General features: G+C 34.0%; 1 long non-coding RNA gene across 2 annotated transcripts; it reads left to right on the plus strand.

Moving 5' to 3' along the window:
* The first annotated feature begins 463 nt into the window (after positions 1 to 463).
* On the plus strand, positions 464 to 3,442 carry LOC128196003 (uncharacterized). Of its 2 annotated transcripts, XR_008248034.1 has the most exons (4): positions 464 to 2,185; positions 2,279 to 2,343; positions 2,512 to 2,791; positions 2,887 to 3,442. It is a non-coding gene; the product is annotated as an uncharacterized LOC128196003 (long non-coding RNA). The 2 variants fall into 2 exon arrangements; XR_008248035.1 differs by having other exon boundaries at positions 590 to 2,185; positions 2,512 to 3,442.
* The last annotated feature ends 5,454 nt before the right edge of the window (positions 3,443 to 8,896 follow it).

Consider the following 8,896-nt stretch of genomic DNA (forward strand, 5'->3'; position numbering starts at 1 on the left):
AAAAAGAGAGCAACCTGAAACAGAGGAACTATAGAAAGAGTTATTTTTAAATAAGATAGCAAAAGTGTGAAAGTTTGTGATTGATGAATTGGTATCGATAAAGTCCTATAATTAGCTAAAGTATGGAAACTAGCCTTATGTTACTATTGATATTTACATTTGCTAACTTTAAATGCTTTGAAAGATGGTGTGATGTTTATGCTTTAATTGGGTGATTCATGGTGTTTTCTTTTCTTTCTTTCTAAACAAATTTGGGAAGGAGAAATTTTAAGAAGACATAAGGTTGATATTTAATTAAAATTATGAACAAATTAGGATTATGATTCCTTACTAATTATAATGAGAAATAAAGTAAGGGATAAGGTTTTTATTTCATTATCATTAAGAATCGATTAGGAATTAAGATTAGGGTTCTAAACCTTAATTAAAATCCTATTATTATTATTTTTCCTAAATTGAAATTTTAATTCCAGAATCCTAATTGGGCAATTTCTCCTAAAGCCCCAAATTTTGTTTGGGCCTTTCTTCTCTCGCAGGCCCAGCTTTGGGCTACCGCAACATGACGCTTCATTCCCTTTCTCTTTGCCTCGTGCGAGAAGGTTGTTAGGGAAGCACCTTTCTTCTTCTCGAACCTAGAACTCCACCAATGGGAGTCTTGCGGCGTGCACGGGAAAATTATTTCCCTTTCTCTTTGGTTCGCACACACTTCTTCATCTTCATGGACAAACCCAGCGTTGAGGTCCTTTCGTCGCGTCGCCAAGGAGAGTTTTTGCTCCTTCTCCGTTCCACGGAGGTCGCGGGGCAGAAAGGGAGATCCCCTTCTCTTTCTCTTTTCCGTTTTGGACTACTTGTAGGGGAACCACTCTTCTCCTTCGTCTTTGCTCCAGATCGCGCATCCAACCCAGCCTAGGGTTATTCGTCACGCGCGAGAGGCTAGGAGAGCACCATTCTTCTTCTCCCTTTGTTTTCTTGGTGGTTCGTTTTGCAGGAGGGAGCCGTGATCTCTTTTCTCTCTGTTCTTGCTCTGATTCGCGTCGCAAGGGAGAGAGCTTTTTCCCTCTTCTCTTTGGTCTTGACAAGGGTTTGCAGGAAGGGGATACGCGTTCAGGCGCAGTAGAGGCGAGGCCAAGGCGCGGCGTTGGTTTCTGGGTTTCGTTTGGGATTTGGGTTTCCTATACTCGCGTGAGACTCGCGATTTGGGTGGTTGATTTTGGTTTCCTTTTCTGCAAGTTTGAATAGTGATTTAGAGTTCTCCCATTGCGACATTGAGATTGAGTTGTTCTAAAATTGAATTGGGGATTTGCGTTTTGTTTCTGCATGTTCTCGGTCTCGCAGGGAAGGGTGTTTCTGGTTCGTTTTGGGTTTGGATTCTCGCCGTGGTTGCGAGGGCAGCGACAACCATTACGGGTGGTGGTTGGCAGCGGAGTCGTGGTAGTTGATTGTGGCGTCTTTGGGCCTGTAGGCCAGCGTTGTATGTTTGGGTTGGGCTGGCAGATCTTGATGGTATTAGTTAGGCCTGTAAATTGGTTGTTTCGGCCTGCGTTTGGGTTGGATTAATTGGGCCTAAAGACCCATTCTTGGGCAGTTTTGAAATGGTTAATAATAAGATGAGGGTTTCACCTGAACCTTTACCTTTTTTAAAAATTTCATATCTAACTTTAATAAATATATTTTTATTTCCTTTTCTTTTTTATTAAAAAGACTTTAATAAATATTTTTTATTTTATTTTCTTTCTTATTAAAGATATTCTTCATCACCTTTATAACAATCTAATTTAATTTAAAATTTAAATATTATTTAATATAATTTTATATTTCAATAATGGTTTAAACCCTCATTTGGTCCTCATATTTGTGTGTCAATCTTAAGTAGATCATTGTATTTTTTTCGATCTCAATCCGGTCCATAAACTTGTAAAAATGAGCCAATTAGGTCTTCTCCGTTAAGTTATCACTAACTGCGTCTAACTGTGCTGAGCTGTTATTTTTTTTATATGACGTGGTATTATATATTAAATTGAATGGGTGATCTGTTTTATAACCAACAATTCTACGTGGATATGTTAAATTTTTATATTTTTCTACTGTCACAGGAAACCCAAAACCCTCCAAGAATCGCCCCACTGGTCGCGGCGCCTCACCGGTCGCGGCGTCCTCTAGATCTTTTATGTTGGGGCTTTTCCAGGTTTGTGTTCTCCTCTCTCACGTTCCTCTTTCTCTCACACTGCTTATTGATGCTCTCAAGACTTTATCTATATATGTCTCTCTGATGCGACAGGTGGCTCTAATTTTCCGGCAAGCTTCAAACTTTCCGTCGCCGGCTACGATTTAGATTATTTTCCGGTATGAATCGTTTGCGACATCCCCTTTGTTGATTTAGGGTTGGGGTGTGTTTGAAGGAAAGAGCAGATTTTGAATCTGGGTTTTTGTTGGATGGTGGAGAATATGGATCGCGACTTAGGGTTTTGATTTAGGGCTTTCTCTGGATCTTTTGTGTTGTCTTGGTTGCAGGTTTGAATGGAGGCAGCTCGTAGAGATTGGAGAGGTTAGGGTTTTAGGGTTCTTCCCAACAGCTAAATCTGGAAAAGTTTCCATCACAGATATCAATATGTTCTACAGAGCTGTGGCGGGATACTTCCCTGAGTACTCCACCATCTCCACCACCAACAACTAAAACCGTTTTGGGGTTGGAATCGAAGAGAGGGGTAGATGAGCAATCATCTCCTGATAAGCACATTCATCCTTCTCAGTCAATTGAACAATTCCATCAAGTACTAGTACTTTCCTCTTGGTAATATGACTTTTCCCTGTACAAGATCTTTTCAACTTTAATTGAATGGGCTTCTCCTAGCCACATCGGGTTGTTGAAATATTTTGATTTTACAGATTTCCCTGAGAAAGTTTGAGAAGCCAAAAACCATCCAGAAACAACAGTGGAATGACACTTTGCCTCTGACTCAGGGGCTGAAGCTTTAGCCTTCAAACAACACGAAGGAATTTCCTTCTCTATCCCACTCCCATTACTCGTCTTCCCATCCATAGTCTTCGGGCATTCCAACCTTTTCCTGCGCCGGCCTCCATATATTATTCTTTTCTTCTTTGGCTCCAGTCTCTGATGAATGATGCGAAAGGCGGAGAGTGAAGCAGAAGCGAAGCGACGAAGGAAGATGTATAACAACTAACTCTAATGAGTGATGCGATAGGCAGTGGCGTGATTCATTGTGGGTGGTGGCGCACGATGGAGAATGATTGTCCAATTAGAGGAGCATGGTGGTATGCCATGGCGGCGAGGATGGTGGGGAATGATACTGTTGCGGCGGCTAGCTTCACCTAAAAAATTCCACGTAATATAACACTGCCACATCAGCATTTTAAGTGTGCACCACGTCATCACAGACATACGGCGTTAGTGATAACTTAACAGGGAGGACTTAATTGGCTCATTTTTACAAGTTTATGAACCCGATTGAGACCGAAAAACACGATGATCCACTTGAGATTGACACACAAATATGAGGACCAAATGAGAGTTTAAACCTTCAATAATTATTAAAATTTGATTTATATTATAATAATAGTTATATGAAAAATAAAAATAATAAAAATAAAAATAAAATAAAAAATAACAATTAGAATGATATAAAATTTGATTTAATATATTAAATTATATTAAAATAAATTAAACAGTTATTAAATTTTAAATAAAAACAAAATTTTTAAAAAACTTGATTATTGAATATTAAAATCGATAAAATATGTTAAGAGTTTGTTTTTTATTTAAAATTTAATAAATATTTAATTTAATTAAATATTACAATATTATTTATTATATTTTTATAATTTAATAATTATTACAATATGATTTATATTTTTTGTAATAATTTTATTAAAAAGTAAAAATAATAATTACTAAAATAAAAGTAATAATAATGAGAAAAAAGTAATGGTTAAAATTACATTTTAATATATTATATTATATTAAAATATTAAATTTAATTTTATAATTATTAAAATTTAAATAAAAAACAAAATTTTAAAAAATTAGTTAACCGGATATAGAAATCCGATAATATATGGCACGGATATCCGATTAATAAATTTTTCCAAAATTTTGTTTTTTATTTAATTTTAATAATTATTTAATTTAATTTAATATTTTAATTTAATATATTCAAATATATTAAATGTAATTTTAAATATTATTTTTATTTTCATTATTATTACTTTTATTTTTGTTATTATTTTTTGAATTTTTTAATAAAATTATTATAAAAATATAAATAATATTTTGATGTTTATTAAAATATAATAAATAATATTATAATTTTCAATTAAATGAAATATTTATTAAATTTTAAATAAAAAACAAAACTGTTATCATATATAAAATTTTTGTTTTTATTTAAAATTTAATAATTATTTAATTTATTTAATATATCAAATCAAATTTTATATTATTATTATTATGATTTTATTTTTTATTTTTTATTTAAATTATTTTTTATTTAAATTATTTTATTTTTATTTTTTTAATATAACTATTATTATAATATAAATCATATTTTAATAATTATTAAAATATGAAATTATATTAAATAACATGTAAATTTTAAATTAGATTAGATTATTATTAAGCAGAATATTTAATAAGAACTTCAAATAGCTTGTTGCCTGACCAACTGTGTAGAAGAAGACAATAATAATTATGAACCACAGCAATAAATTAAGATAACATAGAAGTCATTAATTGAATTTACCTAATCCAATTTTTAGTTAACTGAGATTCCTTTCTAAATCTGGATAGGATCTTGGGACAAATGGATCCAGTAAATGATGATCTGCTTGACCTGTTCTTGGCCCATCTTTGCATGAGGTAAAGCCGTATCTTCTCCAACAAAGTAATTATGGGTTTACTCCTGGTAGAAACGAGGACACTGTTGAAGCCCTCACTCATATTGTTTACTAAGGTGTCACATTTAGCTCTTTCAGTGAACCTTGATCTTGACCAATACCTACAACAAATAATAGAATTATTATTAACATTATATGAATAAGGAATTATGTTCTACTTTTGAAGACTAACCTTGGAGGGATGACAATCAAATGCTTATAAACATCTTCGTTCACTACTCTTATGTTTCTCATTTCCATCTCCCAGGTTTGTGGATGTGTGGCTGTAGCTGCCCTCCACATTAAACGCTTCAGATTTTTACCAAGGTATTTCTTCCTGAAGTTGGCATACATATGCCTCACACAAAACCTTTGGTCAACTCTAGGAAACAATTCATCTATTGCATGAAGTAGACCCTGCAATACAATATACAAGTAATCAATACAGCCAACCAATACTTAAGACCCTAAAGTTAAAATGTACAATTACAAATTAATGATTACTATTACCTTTTGTTGGTCTGATATGAAGGTAAATGAAGAACAAATTTCAGCCCCTCCAAGGTCATCTACCAATAGTTCCAAGAACCACCTCCATGAATCCTTGTTCTCAACTTCAACAACATAGTATGCAATTGGCAACATCTGCTCATTCCCATCTCGGCCCACAGCTGTCAACAACTCACCACCGTACTTACCTTTCAAAAATGCTCCATCTAAACCAATAATTGGCCTGTATGACATAAAACTGTCTTTGCAAGCCTTTAAACATACATAGAATCTCTTGAAAACGACTTCACCCCCCACATCCTCAATCTTTAGTTTCACTGTTGACCCTGGATTTTTGGCCAGCAACTCATGGGCATAATCATATAACCTTTTATATTGTTCTTTGAAAGAGCCATCAATTTGCTCTGTTGCTATGTTTTTGGCCCTATAGGCCATACACCTTGAAATACCAATGTTCCATTTCCTTTGAACTTTTTCCCTTATATCCTCACCCTTAACTGTAGGATTATCTCTAACAGTTTTATGTATCTTCTTGCTCAACCACTTGGCATCAATTAATTTAAGGTTGAACTCCCTGCTGCAGGTATGGTTGTCCAGCATTGTTCTCAATTGCCATGTTTTGACTGCCTTCATATAACCACAATATAACCTCCATGGGCATTTACCTTTTACACCCACACACTTGAACCTCATTCTTTGTTTATCATTCTTAACAAACTTAATATTTCTTCCATTATCCAACGCATAACTTTTTATAGCCTCCAAAATGTCTTGTTTTTCAGCAAAATATGTCCCAACTTCCCACTTAAAGTCAACCATACTTTTTGGCAACACAAATGTTGCAAAAGTCCCATAACTCTCTACATCGGTATTGTCTTCATCACTTTCTGCTCCACTAATTAATTGTTCAGATTCCCACTCATCATCTGACAAACCTTTATCATTCCCACCCTCCACATTAACATCAAACATGTTGTCAGAACTCACACTGGAACATGGTCCACTAGAGTCATTTAACATACTTTGGACTTCCACTTCCACATTTCCCTCCAAATCTGCATGTATATCATCATCTATATCACAACCAACATTGACATCAACAAGCCCCTCCAACCACTCAGTATTTCCATCACCACTACCATTCTCAAAAGAGGAATTCCAGCTTCGGATTTCCACATCTGCTTCAACTTCATTCTCTTCTTCACCTTCATGTTCACCATCACCACCAACTTCCTGAACTTGTTCAACTCCATCAACCTCTTCCTCCATAACAACCTCAACTTCCACTTGTTCACCCATCTCTTGTTCTTCACCATCAACATCACCCATCTCTTCCAACACAGCACCAACTTGTTCAAATCTAACAACCTCTTCCTCCATAACAGCATCAACTTCCACTTGTTCACCCATCTCTTGTTCTTCACCATCAACATCACCCATCTCTTCCAACACACCACCAACTTGTTCAACTCTAACAACCTCTTCCTCCATAACAGCATCAACTTCCACTTGTTCACCCATCTCTTGTTCTTCACCATCAACATCACCCATCTCTTCCAACACACCACAAACTTGTTCAACTCTAACAACCTCTTCCTCCATAACAGCATCAACTTCCACTTGTTCACCCATCTCTTGTTCTTCACCATCAACATCACCCATTTGTTGTTGTTCACGATCAACATCACCCCCTCTCTTCAACTTGTCCTTCATCATTACCAACATATTCCAGCATATGTATGACTTCGGGTTCAGAAACAGGGTGTATCACAAACACATGCACCTCACCATTCAGCCTAGCTAAATTAACCATATGCATGGCAGCAATGTCATCACACAGAGACTCTAACTTATCATCCAACACTGAAGCCCCTCCTACAGAGTACCACATATCTTTAAACCCATGGTATCCCAAAGATTTCACTACACTAACAACCACGAAATAACTCCAAACATCTGGGTCAAACATAAACCTAGATGTCTCCCCCTTCATACTTAAGCTTCCCATCATTAACTAATTTCCCTCCATGGTGAAAGACAACCTCAATATCCTCGTCCATGATGCAAAACACTATATATAAGTATTTATACACCTATAATGTAATCACATGACGACAAAACATGTATTAAAACCATAAACAAAAAGCACTCACAAACACACAAACAAAAATCACTTTAAACATGGGGGGACCACAACAATGCAATAAAAAATGGAACACAATACAACGACGGGACCACCACCCAACATCGCAATAAAAATATTCAATACAAAACCAAACTTTTATTCACCTGGCCACTCGAGATTGCAACTGAAGAAGGTCCCACAACTCCGATGACGACGACAACTGCACACTCTGTCAAGGTCAACTTGGATTAAACCCTAAATCCCCAAAATGATACCCCAATTTGTGAAATGGATTGAACTTTGGACGAACCCTAGAACAACTCAGAAGAATCCCAATCCCTAATTTGATAAAATAACAATCTCAATCCCAATTTTGGTTTAAAACTTTCATTTTCTTTTTACTTAAAAATTGAATTATCCACGTGCTTGAGCTGCCCCTACTTTAGTCAGCCACGACAGTTAAGAAACTGACTACAGCGTGCCACGTCAAACACACACTAACGTCGTTGGAGACAATTTAATGGAAAGGATCCAATTGTTGCAATTTTCATAAATTTGGGACCCAATTGAGATTTCCATAAACAACGGGACTAAATTGAGATTTCACGCGAAAATAGGGACTTCGTGAATGATTAAACCTTATTTTTATTATGATTATTTTATTTTATTATTTTTTTTAATTTTTTTAATATAAATCATACTTTAATAATTATTAAAATATAAAATTATATTAAATAATATTTAAATTTTAAATTAAATTATTATTAAGGTGGTGTATAATCTACCTTTCATAAGAAAGAGAAAAAAATAAAAAGATATTTATCAAAGTGTTTTTAATAAAAAAGAGAAGGAAAAGAAAAAAAATATTTATTAAAGTTAAAAATGAAATTTTTAAAAAAGTTAAAGATGCATGAGGTGTTAAAAAGTTAAAATTGAAATTTTTGGAGGTGTAGGATGAGATATTGAAGGTGTAGTATGAAACACTTATAAGACAAAGAGAATTGAAAGTAAACTTAACTAAAGAAAATTGGAAATAAAATTTATTAAAAGTATAATTGGAAATAAAAGTTAAAATGGTTTGAAAAGGAAAATAATGAAGTTTTATTTAGATTTTAAATTAATTGGAAATCAAATTAATTAAAATTAAATTCTAGAATTAGAAATTAATTTACTTCAAAAAGGGAAGTAATGAGATTTTAATGATTAATTAAAGTAATAAATGATTTATTATTTTTGGATTGATTTTGAATGATATTATTTTTTTTTTTGTTATTTATTGTTTGAGTGGAACCAATGAGAGGTTTATTGAGCACATGGTTTTTTCTGGTTTTTTCTAATAGACTTTAGATAATAATGAATGAATAACGTTAT

The sequence above is a fragment of the Vigna angularis genome, chromosome 3 (assembly GCF_016808095.1).
Source record: "Vigna angularis cultivar LongXiaoDou No.4 chromosome 3, ASM1680809v1, whole genome shotgun sequence".
Classification (NCBI taxonomy): Eukaryota; Viridiplantae; Streptophyta; class Magnoliopsida; order Fabales; family Fabaceae; genus Vigna; species Vigna angularis.